General features: G+C 39.1%; 1 protein-coding gene across 4 annotated transcripts in view; it reads right to left on the bottom strand.

Annotated features, from left to right (window-relative positions):
- Positions 1 to 21,733, bottom strand: part of Rnf152 (ring finger protein 152) — a 118,768-nt gene extending 97,035 nt beyond the window's left edge. The window contains exons 1-6 of one of the 4 annotated variants that reach the window (XR_010041390.1): positions 21,563 to 21,733; positions 18,983 to 19,048; positions 18,163 to 18,252; positions 17,779 to 17,886; positions 17,593 to 17,671; positions 7,575 to 16,467 (exon numbers count right to left, since the gene is read on the bottom strand). The gene's annotated coding sequence lies outside the window, so the exon portion shown is untranslated. Of the gene's footprint in view, positions 1 to 7,574; positions 16,468 to 17,592; positions 17,672 to 17,778; positions 17,887 to 18,162; positions 18,253 to 18,982; positions 19,049 to 21,562 lie in introns of those variants that run through there. The other 3 variants (XM_063231530.1, XM_063231526.1, XM_063231527.1) reach the window with 3 other exon arrangements.
- Positions 21,734 to 22,805: the final 1,072 nt, after the last annotated feature.

Below are 22,805 nucleotides of genomic sequence, written 5' to 3'. Positions count from 1 at the left end.
TGAAGCTAGAAGTAAGCAGAATAGTTAGAAAAATGCTAAGCACCACACAAGAAAAAGCAGATGGTGGAATGGAAGAACAGAAGAAGAGGGGAGAATTGTTTGATGGAGAAAATAGAGAAAGCATAGAATACATGAAGCAGGTTCAAAGAGACTACCAGGAAACTAAAAACTCTATCGAAAACTGGCATAACAGCTTGAAAGAAACTAAGGACAGACTATCTGAACTGGAGGGCAGATTTGTAATATGGGAGAATGAAATGAAAAACTTCTTAAAAGTAACAAAGAAACAAACAGCAATAATACAAAGACTAGAAGATGATAAGAGGATCCATAACTTAAGAATTAAGAACATAAAAGAAGAACCTGAGCTTCTTGCTATTTCCTGTAACTTCCTTGTAGTTAAACGTTTCTTAAGGGACCCAAACAAATGAGCTACAAAAGCTACTCACAGAAATAATCCAGGAGAATTTTCCTAATTTAGCAAAAGGTAAAGATACTCAGATGTATGAGGCATACAGGACCCCAGCCACCTATAACCCAAACAGAGCAACACCCAGGCATATAATAATAAAAATTCCAGAAATTCAATACAAGAACAGAATATTAAAAGCCGTCAGAGAGAAGAAACAGACCACTTACAAGGGAACACCCATCAGAATTACAGCAGATTTCTCTGCACAAACCATCAAATCATGAAGAGCGTGGGGGGAAATAATTCAAGCTTTGAAAGTTAATAATCTCCAGCCAAGATTGATATATCCTGCACAACTATCCCTGGAAATTGATGGAAAAACAAGGTGTTTCCAGGATAAAGAGGAACTAGGGGAATTTGCAACCACCAATTCAACTCTACAGAGAATACTGCAGGATATTCTAAAAAAGAAAAATACAAAGAATCCAGAAATAGTGGCAGAGAGGCCAAAATGAATGGAGCAGAAAACAAAATGAAGAAGACAAACTGACAACTAATGACAGAAAAAGAGCTCAACAGAAAAGAGACAGAGAAGATTGGATGATAGGAACAGCTATTTTGGAGAAAATGACATCTTAATAGGTAATACTGATTTAGTATCATCTTGTTTTGAAGTCTCATCAAGCTTTTGTTCTTCTGTCTCCATTGGTCTAAACAGGTTGTATCTTATTGGATTTTATTATGTACGATAGTATAAGCAAAAACTTTTAAAGACAAGGAGATTATACAGAAGCCATTGTTCATTTTCTGTTAGTTGATTCTAAATACCCTGTAATGCTGTCATTCTCTTAAATGGTTTTACATTGTTTTGATATATTTGATGCTACAGTATACGAAGTTATACTCAAAGATTTCAAGGAAAGAGACAATATGGTAACTACTTTTATGTCAGGATTATCTTGTAGTGAAACACTATTCTGCTTAAATGGTTATGTTTTGATCTGTGCTGTTTTGCTGTTATGCCCTCTTTTATCTCAATCTCCACTTCATTATTTACTTTTTTATTTTTATCCTTTTAATTAAGGGAAAAATAAATAAAAAATAGCAGGATATATTATAGTAACCCACTTTGACTTTCCATTATCTTGATTTAAAGTCCTGTATTACTCTCACCATCTTGTTTTTGACTGATGTTCCCCTATTCTGTTTTGCTGGATAGTATCAGGTTCGAAAGTTTAGGCAACAGCTGTGAAGATAGTGGGATTCATTATGACGCCCATTCTCATTGACTTTTATCTACTTTTGAAGACCTATAATGTCTCCAATGTTTTGGTTTTGTCGGTTTTGTTCTTTATTGTTTTGTTCAATTTTATTGTGACTGATGATATAGGCAATTCTATTAGAGATAGCGGGAGGCATAATGGTAACCATTATTGATAACCTTGTATTATGCTTTTACATTATCTATTATGTGCACCCTTTTGATTTGATTGATTCTGTTCTGTTAGGTCACATTTGGTTCTACTCCCTTCCAAAAAAGTAATAAGAACTGTGGGAGTAACAAAACCCAAAATGTGTAATTGTCATTGTACAAAAGAGAGGAAAAGAAAGTGCTCTAAACTATATAACTGCATGTATATTTAAGTGTATAAGATAGAAAATGATATCACTGAGTTTTATTGGATCATTGAACGGAACTGTTTGCAGTCTCACTGTTGGAATGTCCACTTTACAAGCTTTAATTTTGTGACTTGAACAATTATTTCTAGGATGACAATATGTAATCCATTAACTAGTGATTTCCTACTATTTATTTTTTTCTGTAAATCTGTATAACTTGTACCCTTTCTCTGGTTTTTTTTTTTTTCCTCCTTAAATAAAATAAAAAAAAAAAAAAAGAAATGAGTTATTCGGGGCTGGGGATTTAGTCAGCGGCATAAGTGCCTGCCTTGAAAGCAGGCAGTCATGAGTTCGATCCCTGGTACCGGTAAAAAGGAAAAAGACAAGAAAAAAAAAAGTAAAAATGAGTTCTTCTTGTCACCAAAAAATCAAGCGCAAGCTGGATACCATGTCTCTCTACCCATAGTAATTGGATCAAGAATGAGTGTGTGATAGAAGTTAGGCCAATATGCATCATATTGGCCTATGATGCATAGGAGATTTGATATAGAGCCAAGAAAAAAGAACTCCTCTCTCCTGAGATCACGATCCTGTCAGCCTGGAAGGAGCCTGTTGCTGGCCATCTTGCCCCTGACCCAGAGAGACTGAAAACCCAGGGGAAGGAAGTAACTACAGAGGGGAAGCCTGACCTAGTGACTTTACCTGAGTTCTAGTATTTTCTGAAGCTACAGCCCCTCTGAATTGAGCTACTTACATTTGCTAAAAGTTAATTTGAGCTTGCGACAGCCAGTATTATTTTATTTAATTAAAAAAATTTTTGTTGTTTTTTGAGACAGGATCTCGCTATGTAGTTCAGATTGGCCTTGGACTCATTATGTAACTTAGGCTAGCTTTGAACGGGTGGTGATCACCCTGCCTCAGCCTCCAGAGTGCTGGGATTACAGACATGTAACACCACATACAGCAATGCCAGGATTATGGAGTTTGATCTTGCAGATCGAGTGCAAATTTATAAGATGTCAGTGTAGACAGGCTTCAAAGGCATGTCAGAAAGAAGGAAAGAGGTAAATGTGCAAATACATAGAGCTATGACTTTTAGAGACTGGGAGAAACACAGCACGCATGGCGAAAGCAGAAACTTCCAGGATGAGCAGGTCAGAGGGGAGCACAAGTCTTAAGCTCCAAACGGAGGAAAGGTAAAATACTGGGCTGGGGTTCTACAGGGGAAACCTCCACTTATTTCATCTATGATACATTTTATAATTACTCATTTTTCCTTTAGGAGAGCACAATAAATACCATATACACATATAAATATATATATTGATTATTGTGTTTACTGGCTGTACGTTAGAAAACTCTTTAGATTATATCTTTGACAGAAAATATTTGGAGATTATGAAGGAAAAGATTGTGCATAGAAAAGCACTATCTGTATCTCTCTGAATCTGTATCTGAATCACTTAAGAGTACCTAGAAAGGGTGGTGCTGTATACAGCATGGAAACAGGCCGGACCCTGGGGTAAAGCTGCCAGCTACGCGTTGTTAAGCAAACCTCTAGACAGCCTTCTCTGGGTTCCAAGTGGTTCTGGCTAAAAGGACAAAAGTTTCCAGCGGCTTCCCTCTCCCAGCCTCCTGGGGATTTGTCTTGCTCTCTTATTTTTCCACCCTCCAGGCCTGAGATGCTCAAACTTGTCTGGCTGCCCTTTCCCCTCCCCACTCTCATCCTTACGGTCAAAGAGGGTAAGAAGAATAAAGCGTAATAAAGCCTTTGCTTCCCAATCCATTACTCTGCCTTTGTTCTCCATGCATCAGAAATAGCCTTGGGACAAAGCTGTCTTCTACAAGCAAAGTCAAAGGACCTCAGTGTGAGCTTTGGAATTCAACCCCAGTGCAAGTGCTTCAGATCTTGGATCTCATTAGATCAGTCCACTGCAGAGTGAGTGTGAGTGAATGTTTAGAGGTTTGAATTTTAAAGAGGTAAGGAAAAAGCAAGATATTTTTGAGTGTAGCTGTCACTTCTAAATACTTCTGTGCAGGTAAGGGAAGAGGCAGGAATGCCTCAAAGAAGCACAAGACGGGAGAGAAGACAATCTAGTACCAGTGGAGACCTAAAAGAATACACTGGAAAGGAGAAAGAAACTAGAGAGTTTTGAAAAACCTCTAGTAATATCTGACTAATATGGACATGAATAAATGATATATATATAGAAACGTATGTAACTCTAATGGTTGCATATTACACATTATAAGTATATGTATATATAGTACACATCTATTATGCTGTCACAAAAAAAGTCAAGGAAGCATTTAAACAAATGGAAATTAAATAATACATATTAAATCTTAAGGAATTTGGCCAAAAGGGAAAATAGAAACAAATTAAGTTTGAAAAGCTTTCATTGTAATTCAAGAAAAGTTTAAAAAGTAAAAGTCAAGGCTGACACAGGAGAATTGCCATCCAACCTGAGCTACATAGTGAGTTAAAGGCCAGGCTGAATATTTAGTGAGACCCTGTGTCAAAAAAACCAAAAAAGAAAAAAAAAAAGAAAAATTAATCATTTGGCTGTAGAAACTGTAAAAAGATCCTAAGATAGTTATAATTATGGAAGATATATTTTAAAAAGAAACAGAAAAATAATAAAAGTTAAATAAAACCGTCATATAATAAGACTGAGTACCGCCAAACAAATTCAAGAACGTCATATTAGTGGGTGAAAAAAAGCAAAGTAAATCGTGTCTGCAAAATTAAATGAAGAAAACAATAGAAACTACACAAGTTAGGAATGGTAAAGTATGTAACAACTTCTATGGAGAAATATTAAATAGATTAACATAGACCTGTATATAATTCTTATACCATGTTCAAGTGTATGTCAATAAATTACAAAATATGGCAATTTTCTGAGCTATAAACTTCTAAAATTGACACCAGAAATAACTACCACAATAACAACAAAATAAATTGAAACAAAAATCAAAGAACTAGTTCTCAAAAAAAAAGCCCTAGAATATCGGATAGATTTCAGTTTCTCAACTTAAACCTCTATAACAGTCATAACTGTAACTGAGAGTGAGTTTAAAAAATGTAAAGTACTCCATTTTATATTCCTTCTCTTTACTTTCTTTTGTCTTTCTTTCATCATGAATGTATTGGTCTTTTACCCTGATTAATCCCATCTTCTAGCAAACTTGCTGCCTCACCAAAATGGCTCAAAAAGAATTTCTTGTAGGGAGCGGCTTTGAATAGCTGCTGCTGCCCTGCCCCTCCTGCCTGAGGGCATTTTGTGTGTCAGCCTACATTTCCCATGATCCTCATGTCCACCTACATTACCCATAATCCTCTCCTGCTTACGTCATATATCCGGATGTGATGGTGACCTATCAGATAACACTCTGTGCCCTCTTCCTGCCTTTGGCCCGCCCCCCACCCTATATAAGTTGTAGCCATTTTGAAAATAAACGAGACTCGATTGGAATCTCATCCTGTCTCCATCTCTCTTTTCTCTTGCCCTGCCCCCATCCCCGATCCCCTCTCCAGGTGAGACCCACGAACTGGTCCGCAGGCCGGATCAATTTCCATTTCTGAGACACTTTTAATAGACTATGAAACATTTACAGATAAGCAAACAGGAAAACATTTTCCTCATCATGTGCAGAATCCAAAGTTTCAAGAAGAAATATGCCTCATGTAAGTGATCCCTGTCCTGCATTTTTAATAAAGACAATGGTTTCTATCATCTTGTCCTTTATATTTTAATACTAATATATACTTTTTGGCTAAGTTTAGTTTAATATCCTTCGTTAAATTTTTTGCATGATGTTGGGGTATAGCTCAGTGATAGAACACTTGTGTAACATACATGAGGCACTGGGTTCAATCCCCAGAGCTACACACACACACACACACACACACACACACACACACACATAACCATACATACCTAAAATCTCTTCTAACACCCGTAATGGTACAGGTCAAAGTTTTTATTTTTCTAGTTCTTATATTTGCTTCAGCTTTGTAAGTGTTGTTCCTTACCATCCAATTTTTCTCCCTGAACACCAACTGTTTGATATTTGGGATCAACACTTCAATAAACAACTCAGAGTCCTGAGAAAGTTAAGAAAACTGATTGACAGGAAGAAGTTTCCATCACACTTGGCATACTTGTCGGAAACTTGAACAGCCTAGAAACCTATGAAAGATTTCCAAATTGCAGAAATGTGCTAAGTTCAAAAGCAGAGCTAGTGAAAGGAAAATTTTGCTAAGAGTGTTTTCTGTTATTCCTCTTCCTTGGGAACGAGGAGGAGGATACTTTCTCAAAGATCTAAAAGAAAGGAAGAGGAAAAACACAGCTTTGCTGAAAGTTTTCATAGTTAATTCATGCGCAATCAGTCACTCTGAACACTTCAGTACCTGGAATACTGGTGGTGTCCTTCACAATTGCCTGCTTTGAGTTTTGTTCTTATCCTGGAACTAACTGCATTAAAGTTTATAGGTGAGCACACTCATGCACGCACACACACACACACACACACATACACACACAGAGGTATGTGCACACACTAGATGCTTATACAAGTATGATTTAACCTTCTGTTCCTCAGAGCCTAGCAAAATACCTAGCACATAGTTTCATTTTATAAATGTTATTTGAAATGAAATGAAACCAAATTGCATTCATCTGAAATGAGGGTGTAAGGTAACAGCTGCAACAAAGGAAAATAGTATCTAATTCTGCTTAGAGGAATTAAGAAAAGATGAAACAAAATTAATAAAAGATGTGTTTTGAAGAGCAATACAACCCTTTTGACAGGACAATTTAATTGTATGGAGAAAACATGTCTTTAATTTTAATAATAAATACTTACACATCTTTACGCAGCATTTTATTCTGCAAAACCCTTCCAGGCACTAAATAATTGAATTTTCCAGATTACATTCTTCAAAAATCATTTGCATTAAATATTCTCATCAGAGTGGTTAAATGAAAATGTAAACAAATTAAAAGAGATAGTACAAAGCCCAGGACTCCTTTTCACATCACTCAGAACACACTCTCGTTAGAATAAGTCCAGAGAGGAGACAGATGGCTCCAATTCTCTCTGGTGACTAGGAACCACCTGGGTCAATGTGGACACCAGTGTCGTCTCACTACAGGCATGAAGCAGGCAACTTCAGAAGATGCTCAGAGCTGGAAGTGATGCCACTCGCCTGTAAGTCTAGTCCTTTGGGAAGCTGAGGCACAAGGTTTGTAAGTTTAAGACCATCCCGGCAACTTAGAGACTTACTGAGACCTTGTCTTAAAATAAAAAGTTTAAAAATGGACTGGGTTTGTAGATTGGTGCAAAGGTCCTGGGTTCAATTCCCATTGTTACAGAGATGCTCGGGGGAGGGGGTTAGTGAGAAAAATAGCAATATTCAAAGCTCAGTATTAAACATTCTTTTCTACTCACTTCCCTTCTTTCCTACTAAAGAACTTCTAGAGCTAATGTCTGTCTAAGAAGAGCTCTCCGATCATTTGAAGTTTCAACACTGGGATCTACCCGTGCTGTAAAAAGATGTTTAGTGAGACTCTTCCTGGTGGCACACGATTTGAGGACAGCTGCCGGGCTGAAACTGACAGAAGAAAATTCCCTGAAATCTACCTTTAGCTTATTAAGAAATATAACCAGTGAGAAAGATAATTGGAGAAAATTGCAAGAGACTGAAGAGTGTCTTCAGCAGCTGATGGAAGACAAAGAAAGGACGGCCTTTCCACTGTGTCTCTAAACCCCGGGGAGGCTGGGAGGGAGGGGCTTTCGATGGAACAGGAGACAAGCTCTGATTTGGAATCGAAGGGACATTTTAAGTCCTGAAAGTTACAGCTACCTAAGTAGCTTTGTTCTTAAAACTGAAAGGCACAGGTAAACAATGAGACCTACCTACGGTGCTGTCATGGGTCAAGAAACAAAGATCAACAGTGCCATGAGGGAAAAAAACACGCAAAGCACAAAAAAAACCCCCTCCATGTCTTGTTTGTATCCACAGAGTTTATTACGTTAAAAACCAAACAAACATACAAACAGCCAGGTGTGCTGGTGCACTCTTGTAATCCCAGCCCTCAGAAAGCTAAAGCAAAAGGATCTCCTTGAGTTCAAGGACAACCTGGACTACACAGTGGATTCAAGGCCAGCCTGTACTACAATGTGAGAAACTGTCTCAAAAAAACAGAACAAACAAAAACTAGTTATCTGTCCTTAAAGCACAGCCTCATTTGTCCTAACAGGGCCAAAATAAATGTAGGGCTGCATAACCTACCCGGTCAGCGATCATAATGATTAAATTGGCTTAGCCACCTGGTAATCCAGATAACTGTTCAGAAATCAACAGTAATTATTGTTGAAAAGTCTAAATAGCCACCCAGCGATTGACCAAATGACCCTATATAGCTGCAGCTTTAAATTTGTTTCCCTTTTTTCTCTTAAAAAAAAAAAAAACCTCTCAATAAAACCAAATAATAAACTTCTGTCATTAACATGACATTATAACTTGTTTGGATAATCAAAACCTGGCAGACAGCGTCATTGTTATTTTCAACACACGCTTTCAGTTCTCTACTTGGAGACTGGCCAACAGACTAACCTCAAACACTAATAAGGACGAAGTTTAGCTGGAGAAGCGAACTTCAGTAAACATTTGACATGTCTCAAGCTTAAACTGCTTTGGGGGAAGACAAGCTGCTGAAGTGATGCGTGTTGCCCCCTTAGGTTACGTGGAAAGGGCTCTGGATTTGAATCATTGAGACCTTCAGGATTCATTCGTCACCTGTCAGCAATCTGGACAGATTCTTTCACTACGAACTGGGTTTGTTTTCAGGTGTTGGAAGAGTCAGCAATCTTGAACGAAAGAAATAGATGCTGTCTCGGTTACTTTTCTCTCGTTGCTGCGTCAAAATACTCAACACCAAACATTAAAGAAGAAAAGGTTTATTTAGCTCACAATTTGTGAAGTTTTCAGTCCATAACCAGCTGGCTTCAAAGCAGGGTGACATGGCACAGGGGAAACAGTTCAAGGGGGCAGAAGACAGAAAAAGCAGCAAGAGCAAAAAGGGGTGACAGGAACAGGCCTCTTTTCCTGCCTTATATTGTAAGCAGGCTACCCCCCTAGGGCGGTGTCGCACTCACACCATCTCTTTACTCTCCTCCTGCACCAATAAGGATATTTACAAAGTGAGGACCCTAGTCCCTGCTGAGTCACTTCATTTAACTTCTAAACTCTCAAGTTGACACAATGTATCAACCATTACAGATAACAGTAATGAAACTTGGAATATTTTGCAAATGTGTGATGACAGCATTTACAGTAATAAAATGTCTACAATTTGATTTTACCATCGCTAGCTTCTCCATAAAACACTACTATCATAGAGGCAAGATGACCTATTCACAAGGCTTCTGTCCACGTCATGCAAGAGGATCCTATTATGGGTAAACTGGAGATAAAATGGGAATTTTAATATGATTATAGGTCAGTGGCTTTTGAATTGCTAATGTAGAAAAGACCCTGGAGGCATATGTTGAATATATATTCCATGAAAGGCACAATTAAATAAACAAAAAGCAATTTACAAACTGGAAAATATTTTTAGTTTTCATGGAGCGTTCTAACACATGACCCCTAGCACTCAACTTTACAGGGCTGAGCAGATGCTACAGAAGGGAGGCAAATACTGTAAATTAATTTCACTTCATCTCCAGCCCTTAAAGAAAAGAGCTTATGAGAAAGTGTTTCAAAATTGAAAATAAGAACTACAAGAGTTGACCATGATTCTTGAGGGTAGGGAAGCTCCTTGAAAGATTAACCCTAGTGGTACTATAAGACAGTAAAGATGAGATGTATTTATTTGTCTATTTATATATTTGATATACCTTGCCTACTTTGAAAAAGAATTTACAAAAAAGAATGAAAAAACTCTGAGAGAAGGCAAATCTTTTCTGACTGGACTGGGCAATATTTTGAACACATCTAAGAATTTGTCCTGCTAAGTTTTGTACCTATGATTACATGACTAATGACTTGGGATGAAAATAACCTACAACAATCCAAATGATACAAGAGTAATCATGTCTTTGAAAACCATGCTCCTCACATTACAGTCCTCACAGGGATCCCTTTGGTTAGAGTGAGTGATCGTTTTCAGTTATTGTAGGCATCCTAGATATAAACATATCAAATAAAATTTTTAGAAAATGAAGTTATACTCCAAATAAAACCTCATTACTTCTGATGTCACTAATTTATAGTCAGTGTTAAATTAGTAGAAAATGTTCTGAACTTTACCTTTGCAAACCCTTTCCTGACAAAACAAGTTAATAACTTTTGTGAGTTTTATTCATTATTGGGTTCCAAAGTACTTTATTGTATTCTGTTAAAATTCTAAATTTCTAGTTTGACTGTTACAATTACATTAATCCACATTTACAAATAAAAAGGCAGAATGTAGTTCTTAGGCTATATAATATAGAGTACAGCTATTAGAAATATTAACACAGCAAATGCTTTTAATTTGGTTATTTTTCAAAATGTGCATAACCAATTCTGCAAATTTAGTGTTAATACATGTGTACAGAAAAATCTATAGCTTTGTGCTGTAGTCATTATAACCTCCACCAAAGATGTAATCCTAGTGGTTCTTTCTTAGGTAATGGCATCATTCATAGTAAAAACTACAAATTCTAGGAATCCAAGAGCACTGAGATTTAAAGGTTACTTAATAATAAAGCTTTGGGAGATTCTAAGCCTTTGGGCCTAATGCTTGTTCCAGGCTATGAAATATTTTTGATTGCTCTATAAGTATAAAACAAAAATTTTTTTTTAATCAGTACTGGGGATCGAACTCACAACCAGGCGCTTGCAAGGCAGGCACTTATGCTGCTGAGCTAAATCCCCACCCCCCAAAACAAATATTTTTACTTGTGAAGTGTTTGCTAGACTAAAGGATTTCCCACTCCCACCAGATATTTATTTGTTGGTTTTTTGAGACAGGGCCTTCCTACGTACTTCAGACTAGCCTTGGACTCACTGTGTCCCCCAGGCTAGCCTTGAACTCCAGGCAGTCGTCCTTCCTCAGCTGCCCAAGGGCCCAAATTATAAGCCTGCACCACCATGACTGCCTTCTACCCCCATTTTTAGCCAGTGTAGCAAATGGATACTGATGGGCCCACTGAAAGTGTTGATCTCCAGAGATCTGGGATTAACGTAAATTTGCCCAAAGCCCTCTGTGCAAGCTTTCTTATTCAAAACAAACAAACCAAAAGCAGCAAACTGTTTTATTCTGTTAACAGAGCTCAAAAATTGTCAAAGGTTTGGGCATGTTAGCACACGCTTGTGATCCCAGCACGTGGAAGGCTGAGACAGAATTTTTGTGAGTTTGAGGATAGCCTGGGCTACACAGCAAGACCCTGTTTAAAAAAAAATTGTCAAAAGCTGTGATTGAAATGAAATTAGACCCTAAAGCAATCTACTAAAATAGAGGCAGGCTTTATAAAAATAAAAATAAAATTTAATGTCAGTGATTCAGGAATGAAAGAAATAAAATTTAATGTCAGTGATTCAGGGATGAGTGAAAAGGGGCCACACCTTCAGAGGTTGCTTTGGGGAAGCTATCACCAGAACACGGAGCAGGTGAGCTCCAAGAACAAACACACCATCTTGAGCCCCACCTCTGAAGGTCAGGTGCTGTACTGCCTCTTGTTACGTTAGTTTCCAGCCACAGGAAGACCTCATGAATTCAGCTTCCGCCAGTCTGGCATTTGATGCACTTCATGAAAGCATCAAATGTTAATTAAGGCTGAGGGATCTATGCAAGCATTTTGCCCAATCTCTCCATTTCACAAATGATGCAGATAAAGGAACTGATAAAAGATGCTCACTTTTCTAATATCTATACTGCATTTCTTAAGAGAAGAACATCCTCCCCGTCACCATCCCAAAATATGCTCGTGGTCACTGTTGTAAGTTGAATTGTGTTCCCTAAAAAGTTAAGTTCAATTTTCAACTCTCAGTTGATAATGTGACTTGATTTGGAAAATAGGGTCTTTGCAAATGCAGTCAAGTTAAGATGAGGTCTTACTGCATAGATTGTCCCCTCATCCAATGCCTACAGTCCTTGAGAAGAATTTAGACAGAGACACAGGAAAGAAGGCCATGTGATGACAGAGACAGACACTGGAGTGATGTGGCTGTAAGCCAAGAATTGTGAGCAGCCTTCAGAAGCTAGGAAGAGGCAGTAAGCACCCTCTCCCAGGGCCTGTGAAAAGAGCACGGCCCTGCCAGCACCTTGATTTTGGCCTGATAGGGCTCTCGAACAGTGCATAATTTTGGCTGTTTAAGCAACCTGATTTGTGCTCATTTGTTACAGCAGCATTAGGAAACTAATACCCAACCATCATTTGTAACAATGGCACTCATTCCATACTAAAGTACTTTACAGTGACATAAATACCAGCTAAACACAGGCACAACCACAAAAAGCATATTTACTGAGCATCTGTCATTTTCTTAAGCTTAGCTCCTTTAATGCTTCTAACAATGCAATATTAGAGGAAGGGAAGGAGATAAAAAGAATTAAGATGTATCATATACCAACTCTTGTAGTCATTATCTACTGCAAACATGTACTAATGAAAAAATTCAGATTTTTTTAAAAAAAACAGTAGCATAATCTATAATCTCTCTTTAAAGATGAGATGAGATGAGATTAGAGAACTTTTATAGAGCCAATAAACTAGTAAATTCTGAAGTTGAGAATCATATCTGAGAGAGTGTGTCTCAAAAACTATACTCCTACTACTGGCTCAAGTGAACTGGACACAGAGGATCAGCCTGTACCCCAGAGGTTCTTGAGTTGTGCAGCATGGCAGCCCTGTACTGGAGGATGGAGAGGCCAGGACTGCACAGCTGATATGAGAGCAATGGCTAATCATGGCAAGGTTATTTAACATGGCACTAACATACCAGCTAGCAATCTAAACATAATAGCTCCCCTTCCTACCAGGCATCCTCTATATTCATGCTTCATATATGATCATTCTTCCTTACAATGAATATGAACCTCACACCTGACACAGGCCAGCCACTCCATTGTGGCTTCAGTGGGCACTTAAAGAATAAATCACTAACTTTGTTTACAGTGAAGCTATGCTGTGAAGATGTCAAAAAGAAGCTAGTTCTTGATTTAAAAAGAACTAAGTAACTTCCCTCTAGTTGCAGACTTTTATCTCTTTAGTGAGTTTAAGATCTTCAGAAGGCCGAGGTGCCAGTGGCCCAGCTAATGGGTTTCTTGTCATTCAGCCAAAGATGTGGAGAATGGAATCTCAGAAACAGAAATGGAAGCAGAGGTGCACATGTCCCAAGCATGCTCCAAGGAAGACAAAATAAATTTGATTAAATGTTCTCTACAGCCAGATGTTTGGAATAAAAGAATGGCACCTCAACCAGTATTTTTTAATAGGAAAAAATTTGTCTCTTTACATATCCACAAACTTCCAGACACTTGTGCAGTTCAAATATTTTCTCTAACCTGAGGGTTGGAAAGGTTTCTATGTAAGGGCCAGATGGTAAATATTTCATGTGTGGTAGGACACATGAAACCATGAAACAATCATAGATAGTAGACAATATGTAAGTAAATATCAGTATGTGCTTTAATAACACTTTATTTGCAAACTGAAGCAGGAGCAAATGTGACTAATGGGCTACAGCGTGTTGACTCATCCCGTAAACCAACATAATCTTATGCCTTTGCAATCAGGGAATATTTAATCCATTTTGTAACTGGACAGTTTTAATTTTATTTTTCTGTTCAGTGTTCTCATGCTGACCCTTCAGATTAATATCATCATAAGTATTTATAGTATTATCAATTGTGTTGCATGCTTGGGATAGTACTTTACAACTTGGAAAGCTCAAAAGAATAGTTTAACCATTTACCTTCACTTTTACTGGTAAAACATGCTTACAGAGTTCATTTAGTTTTATAAACTCTTTGTAGAATGTGTAGGTAGGCATCCAAATGACTGCCTCTTCAGGCTGACATGGGAATGAAGATATGAAGAGAGACAGAGAGACGATCCAGCTTTGACTTTGTATTTTAAGAATGACCAGGAATTTTCTCTGCACTTCTGAGCTAACGGGTCATACTTTTCATTATACTACTCTACAAAATATTCTGAATCAAATAACTAAAGAACATGGTTGCCATGCAGCTCTTAGAAAGAGTTCATGACTCAGAACCTCAGAATCAAAAAGAAACAGGCAGAAATAGATTCCAATTATATATGAGTTCTGTTAAGTAAAAGAAATAGAGCTCATTATTAATGCAAATTATGAATGCAAAATTAGGTACAAAAATGAATATTTCTAGTGAGAAGTCCAAAGACATTGCACATTTTTTTCTTTTTAAGATTTCTTATTAGTATATACTTGCAATACATGATAATTACCTGCATATTGGGGAATTGGTAAATATACATATCTAATTTCCATCATTTTTCCTCCTCCTTCATTTAATGTGTCTACATTTTTAAAAGCTGAAGAGTACTAGTCATTGTCTTTTGGTTTATGGCTTGGGTTTCCACTAAATATTAAAAATGAACCTAAAATCCATAAACATAGAAAGTAAATTAGGATACTTTTGTAATTGCTCTTACAGTGTATGTAGTGACATAATTGTGTTGTCAAATTGCTCTCTGCATATGATTTCTTTATTGTTATTATAACTTGTTTTTTTCAAGTAATTATGCTGCATTAGTGGCACTTCTGCATGAGTTTTATCTGTAATCACCACACTTGGTCAGAACAAAATGTCTCATATGCTAAAATTCAATCCAATATGTCAGGATACCAAAAAACATGTAACTTCAGACACACAGGTGCACAGGTGGTAATTACAAACTCTAAAATTCTGATAAATGAAATTAAGTTGAAACAAATAGTGGTCTTAATCAACTGTCGTTCAAAGATGCTCCAGTTACAGAAGTGTCCTACCACACAAACACATCGATAGGAACCAAAAAGGGGACCTTGGAAGTCATTTAGTTTAGGCTCTGTATCAATCACACTCCTGGTGGTTAATCAGTCTACACAAACAAACATGCCCTATGACTGTGATATTGAGCTTACTGTTTCTCAATGGAGCTCATTCCATTTTTAGGAAACTTGGATTTTTATAGAATTCTTCCATAGGTTAAATTATAACTACCTAATAACTATAATTTGTTGATCCTAAGTCTCCCTTTTGCTGTTGTTTTTGGGTCTTTCTTGTTTTGTGTTTTGTTTTTTTGAGACAGGGTCTCACTATGTAGTTCAGGCAGGCCTTGAACTCACTATGTAGTCCAGTCTGGCCTTGAATTCACAGCAATCCTCCTGCCTCAGCCTTCCAAATGCTAGGCTTACAGGGGTATCACCACTTCAGTCTCCTAAATCTTGGCTTTGAGAGATAATCTTATTCTTCAAGATAGAAGTCTTTTCAACCACCTCTTAATCTGTGTTTCTTAAAGAACTGACTCTGAAGGATTTATTCAAACACAACAGTTCATTTGAGAGGTAGTACTAGAAAACACCAGTAAGGCTGGGGATTTACTTCAGTGGCCTAAGTGCCTGCCTGGCAAGTATGAGGTTGTGAGTTCGATCCCTGGCACCAAAGAGAGAGAGAGAGAGAGAGAGAGAGAGAGAGAGAGAGAGAGAGAGAAATAACAAAATACCAGTAAGGAACAGAGAATTTAGAGAGAAAATGCAACTAATAAACCCTATGTTGTCAACCCAGTGATTATCACAGGGAGCTGGAGAACAATTCTGGAAACTCAGAAGTTAAGATGAAGCGCATGCCTCTCTGAGTTAGCTCCCCTGGGAATGGGGAAGCTGGGGACTCCCACATTCACCCCCATCACTTATGTTGAGGGCCTCTGTGAGAAGCATGAATATGCACTGGCAGACCAGGCACAGCTTCTAAAGAAAGCATCAAGGAAGGAGATGCAGAGGCTGACAGCTGGAAATCAGCCAGCCTGTACCGCACTGTTGAGGGCCATGGGAATATGGGCAACACATTCTCCACACCCAGTGCCCTGGGTTCCCCAGAGTTCTGTCTTCAGCTCAGCCAGCCCAACCGCAGGTCCTGTCCAGCCTCATTATCAGATGAGTGGGTGTTTTTTCTTAACACTGAACATGACAGCCCTTCTCTCCAAATTTCTAGTCCCGGAAAGTACTTGCACAGCACAGAGTAAACACAATCCTTGATCAAAGGTAGAAGATAACATAAATATAATCAGGCTCAGCCTGAAAGCAGATGGAGTGGGTGTGGTGTTGCTCTAAGGCAGTTCAGGTGAATCCACTGAGAAATCTTAATTTCTTTTCAAAGGCCAGACGGATTCACGCTTTCCTAGTCATTTCTTGCCTAAAAGGAAGAAGCTTTCTTTGGTAACCTGTTACATAAGTAAAGGGAGAGTGACCTAAAGCTAAATAACAGACAGTAAATGAACAATTATTCCTATTAAGTAATCAAGACAGTTTTTTTTCCACAAAGTGACAACATTGCTTTCCTGTAACACATTACTGGAGTCATTCTCAAATACATCCAGGCATTGTTTGGAAGTCCTGCCTTCAGAACGCTGGGGCCTAATTTCCCTCCCTTGTGCGTGGGTCGTACTTGGACAGAGTGACCTCACGGGAATTCCAAGAATAGGATCATAAAGGCCTTGGGCTTCACTTACTCTCCGGGATGGATCAGGCCCTTTTAGGAGAGCTGCTGCCCTGCAGTGAGGCAATCCAGTCGCCTGTGCAGAAGCCCACATGGCAAGAGCTCAGGCCTCGTGCCCAGAGGAATGCAAGCAAGTGACCTCAAAATTAAAAGCAGGTCCTCCCACTCAGTCCAGCCTTCATTGGACAGGGGACCTGATGGACTCCGGATGGCAATCTCAGACGATCCCAAACCACCAAGAGCCTGAACCACAAGCGAAGCCACATCTGAGTTCCTAACCCTCATACAGAGATTTTTGGGGGATTTTCTAAGGTGCTGTATTGTGATTCATCTCACAGTAATCAGTAACCACTGCATGCAGAACCAATTGGCCTTATGAGATTATCCCAAATTGGCAGCTTTTACCTGAAAGTGACAGAATTCTTGTGCCTTTTTTCCCTTTCCTAAACTCTGTTTTTCTCTGTTCTTAATGAAATTCTAAATCATTTATCAAGAACTTTCCATTACTATTCCTTGAATTATACATGGTGTGATCTAACTCATCTCACCCCAGTACTCAGCAAGTTAAACGCCATCTGATCCTGCTTAAGCCACTCTTACCAGGACATCGGCCCCATTCATGACAGCTTTCTGAGGCCTTGTCCACAAGGGCTACAGAACCTCTTCCTTGAAATGGGAGGCAGGGGCCGCATCAGGTAGAGGTGCAAACCCCACAGAGGATAAGCTCTCTTTTATTCTGATACATTTTCATTAATGATCTTTTTTATCTTTTTTTCCCCAGTCCTTCCCCAAATGATCTTGATAATAAGATGCAAAACTTACCTGATTTTGTTGTAGCCCATGAAAATGCCTTCCTGTCTTTGGTAGCCTGTGAGCAAAAGTGTCAGAAGCAGCCCCAGTACTGTTACAGAAGTAATAAAACAGTAGATTAGGCTGTGTGGAGAGCCGGTGTTTGCTCTTCAATCCTGCTTTCCTAATAGGCTTTTCCTTGTGGTGGACTGAACTTACACTGTTTTCTTTTTTTCTCCAAACAGCGGAAACAGCTGCAGTTTCAAGTTATTGCTTGCCAGAACTTATTTCTTCATATTCGTTCAAACATCTACGAGCTGAGAAAAGCTGATGGAAGGGAAAGGATACTTTGCTGTCCTCAAATTATAGGTGACTAAGGAATTGAATTCATACTGACACTAGGAAAGAATCAAGGATATTTTTTCCTACAGTTATATCAGAACTAGAGAATGGAATGGTAGGGTGGTGGTTAGTTTAAATGTATGTGCTCTACATCCTTTAAAATTTTTTTCTCTAAATATTTGGAGCTTCCACATCAATTAGAGTGTGACTCATTATAGGCACCATACTATAATTATCCTTCAAAAGAAATGCATGTCTTACCTGGTAATAGAAGTTTTAGGGTGAGTTGGTGAGTTCCAGAGACCTCACTCTCTGGTGGGTTTGCACATCTGATCCTGGTCTCTTTGCTGCCTGTAGAGTGATAAATTATCCAAAAGTTTCCAAAAGAGCCATCACACTAGCACACAGTTTACTCCTCTTCTATTTGGATACTTATTAGTAGGTCCTTTTTGCCTTTCCAGTTCACATTTTTAATTCAGATTTTTAAGCCAAGCCAAATTAATGTTTTTGGACTTTTTTTTTTTTGGAGACAGGATCTTGCTGTGTAATTCAGTTCAAACTGACCTTTAACTCATTATGTAGCCATGGCTGGCCTTCAATTCACTACAATCTTCCTGCCTCAGCCTCCTAGTGTTAGGATTACAGGCGTATACCACCCCACCCTGAATTAGTTTTCAAGAGTTTAGTCCAGTCTCTTCCATTGTTCTGTAATTATTTGTTGGGTCCAAGAATCTTGAGGCAAATCTGAAATTATCCCAAATTGCTTATCTTGGTGATGAGTACTAGAGAGTCTGGCATATAATAGGTGCTCAATGTGTTTATTGAATCCCATTACATATATACAATTTTATTTTAACTGAGGCAATTTCTCAATACAAAACAGAAGCAAATTGTTCCTGGCATGTCACCCTGACTCAGTATCTTTTTGCTAACAGAAGATACTAACCTGAATTCCTGATTTCACATCATCTTCTATGCTTAATGAATTCCCTCAAGAACTCACAGATATTAAAATAAATATGCTGCAGCCTTGCAGTTACCCGATCCATGAGGATTTAGAATTCAAAGGGTTGTCACTTACTGAGCTACAAAGGCCTTTATATCATACTTCTTCTATGGTCTTGGGCATTAGCATGATATCTTGGTCCTGAAAGTTTTATTTTAAAGAAAGAAAAAAAAAGAGGGAGAAAGAAAAGGTGGAAGTTTCAACACTTGTGCTCAACTTATGCATATGAACATATAAGAAAAAAAGATGTCATCGCCAAACTAAACTTTTAAAATTTCCATTCTGAGAATGCCTCCCTCCCCCACCATGAGGTGAATCTTTCTTATTTTTTTTATTCTGGTGAAGAAATGGGACAGATTGATGGAAGCATCTTTCTTTCAAAAGTCCTCTCTGTCAGATCAGAGCAAGGAAAATTAAAATACCCAACAAATTCATCCATCACGATCTGGCTCCTGTCTCCTTTTCATCTTGCTTCTATTTCCTAGATCACTAAACTCTCAGTCACCTGTTTTAATGCCTTGTCTGATGGTGGAGAATATTTATAATCCTTCAGATTTGTTGTATCTGAGATACTGGGGCTTTAGTATTTAATATTTGCCATATACATAGGATCTGGAAGAACTTCGTGAATATTAATGAAGAATCATAAGTTTTTTAAAAATTAGAAAGGTAGGAAAAGGGAACTTTAGAAAACCAGAAAGGGTAATTGTTCTAGTTAAAGTTGGAGTTCCATGGGCTGGAGATTTAGCTCAGCAGCATGAGTGCCTGCCTGGCAAGCACGCAGTCAATGAGTCCAATTCCCCGGTACAAAAAAAAACAAAACTGCAGCTCCTTGTCTGCATGACCGTAGCAAGGTCATCAGTCACTAGACTAGGATGTGCTGTGTACCCTACATCCACTCAGACCTCTGTGGCTTCTCTCTCATAGCATATGTGCCTCAAAGACTCGCCACAACTTGATGTCGCATCATCCTCACTCTACTGCCAAGACTAGGGGAGACATTTCTGTTTTGGTCCTGGCCAGTCTTTTGGCAGAGAAAAAAGAGCACATGGAAAAACATAAACTCTTTCCAAGCTTGTTCCTGCAAGAGGCCCCTGTCATTTCTACTCACAGTCTGTTTTCCAGAGCAAGCCCAGCCACATCATCCTCACACAGGAGAGGCAGCAAATATTGCAACAGTGTACAAGCTTCACAGGAAGAAGAGGAGGTTTGGTCTGTTACTTCTCAAATAAAGCTTACAATGTAATGATTCTGAAAACTACTTGGCAATAAAGAAGGGCAGTATAATAATTACAGTTCATACTTGCCTGCTATAGGCATCATAAACACAATGGTTCCTCATAAAAGCAACAGGCAAAGTTAACAAAACATACTTGTCTTCTTTCTTTTCAAACAAGGAATCAAATTCAAGATCTCACACTTGCCAGGCAAGCACCATGCCGCTGAGCTATATCCCCAACCCAATTCAGATTTTCTGAAAGACATTTGCTAACAGTAACATATATAGTGATGGCAAACTTTAAGAACTTTCAATGATACCAACAGCCTGCTGCCCCACAAGCCAGCTGTGTGTTCACCACCTGTTATGGTTGACACAGTGTGTCAACTTGAGAAGTTTAGAAGTTTAACTGACTCAGCAAGTAACCAGGATCTTTACTTTGTAAATATTCTCATCCTGTGCAAGAGAAGAGCACAGAGATTTTGTGAGTGCTACACCAGCAGGAGGGTAGGTGGTGGGGATAAGGGGGTTGGGAGGTCAGGGGCTGGGTAAAATATAAGGGAGGCGAAGAGGCTTGTTCCTGGCTTTTGCTCTGGCTTCTGCCTTGAAGTGTTGATCCAGTCCCATGCCGCCCTGCCTTGGAGCCAGCTGATTATGGACTGAAACCTCCACCAACAGTGAACTAAATAAACCCTTCTTTCCTTCATTTTGGTGCCGGGTATTTTGTCCCAGCAAGGAGAGAAAAGTAACAAGACACCATTGCTGATTCTATGATTTTTCCACTTGAAACTCTATGAGGTTGACAAAAATCTGGAATTTCTGTGAAAATACAGAAACCAGAGCTTAAGGAAACAAGCCCTATTTATTTATTTATTTATTTTGCTTGGTTATTTGTTTTTTGTTTCTTTCTCTTCTCTGGAAGTTTAATAAACCTGAGCAACTCCCTTTCACCTACAAATGGCTTTGTTTAGCACTTTCTTTTTTTTTTTTTTTTTTTTTTTTGGATTTTATAATATTTTTTTAATGGTCACCGGGAGTTAACACAAGAAAATGCAGGAAATCTATTCACAACACCAAAGACAGAATATTAAGTTAAGGGCCTAAATCACACAGCAATGTCCTACACGAGTCCAGATAAAAACCCAGAACTCATGACAATGCTTCCCACAAGTCCAACTGGAGGTCCAGAGCCCACAAGAAGGACTCACACCAGTCTTTTTTACAGATCCGTGCTGGGAAGGCCCAACGGTCAGCTGTGGAAGCCAGAAAGTCCATGCCAGCAGGGTGAAGGAGCTGTGTTGGTGGGATGAGGGTTTTACACTGGAGCTGAGAAGTCACCCTCACAACAAAGACCAGGGTTATCCTGAAAGGCACCACAGCCATCCTCAGCGACATAGAGGCCCTGAACTCCGACAATGACAAGCATAGTCGGGTACCTGCGAGGAAGCCAGCTTGACAAGTTTATCCTGGAGACCAAGCAGCACATGTCTTTCCCTCTAGAGCCAGCAAGCAATGCTCAATGTGAGGACCAAAGCTTTTCCAGGAGAACCAATGGCTCAAGCAGCAACTCGTGGGAGAACCCACAAGGCCTCAACGCAATAGCGCATTAACACCTCAGTGCCTTCACACTTCCCTTCTTTTTCACCTATTTATCTTGGCAACTTTCCTCAGCTGGAGCATCTTTGCTCAATGCCATGCTGATGTAATCCAGCTGGTGTTAAATTGACCACCAGGTCTTAATCCATAATGTTTAGCACTTTCTACCTGCAAAAGTTGCTCACTCACCTGTAAGTTGAGCACGCTTGAGGATTTTCTATCTGAATGGACCATTATCTCACTATGAGTGTACTATCCTCTCTTACCCACTAGCCAAGACTAAGATTATAGATAATCAGATTCCTCAGATATCCACCACCCAAAGCACAGGAAAGGGTCCCCTATGCACCAAGTTCCAACTATGCATGTTTCTGCTATTGAGTGTTTCCTATATCTCTGATAAACCCTCCTCACATCTGTGTTTTCACTTATTTTTATTTATTTTTTAACTTATGAGAGAAAGAGTTTATTCCATTCACAGTTATGGATGTTCCAGCCCAAGACTCATCACTTTGGGTCTCTGGTCAGCGTGAGAAACACCAGTGGTGGAGCCCATGGTGGTGCACACTACTTACTTAGAATACATCTGTGTTATTAAAAATCTAGGTTTTCCTTTAAATTCTTATATAAGAAACACAATGCATAAATAATTAAAGAGCAAAATTAAAGTGAGGTAAGAGGAAATAAGGACACAGATCTTTGGCCAAAAGGAAGGGGATCAAGAGACGCAGGATGGAGGACGGAAGAGAGGGGAAGGGTGTGAAAAAAGAATTAAGATGCATTATGTGAGATCTGGGGTGCCCTCACTGGCCTCTCTGCGTGTCTGGAGGACTCTGGATTTCTGCGCCCAGACTGCTGGAGTTCCCTCAGGCTTCCAGGTGCAGTGAAGGCGAGAGGTGGGTTTGAGGTTTCCACATCAGCCTCCCCATTCCAGCTTCACTTGGAGACCTGCTGAGCTCCCGATAGGTGGGCTGGCCCACACAACCAGCCTAGCCCAGCCTGTTTAGCAGCCGCGCCTGGCCATAGGTCTGCAGAGGAGGAGCTGGGCAGATCTGGGGTGCCCTCACTGGCCTCTCTGCGTGT

This window comes from Cavia porcellus, unplaced genomic scaffold (assembly GCF_034190915.1).
Source record: "Cavia porcellus strain 051 isolate PalLab524CR breed Dunkin Hartley unplaced genomic scaffold, mCavPor4.1 scaffold_20, whole genome shotgun sequence".
NCBI classification, from domain to species: Eukaryota; Metazoa; Chordata; class Mammalia; order Rodentia; family Caviidae; genus Cavia; species Cavia porcellus.
Note: the sequence above shows the minus strand (reverse complement) of the source record. Positions and strands in the feature narration are given on the sequence as shown.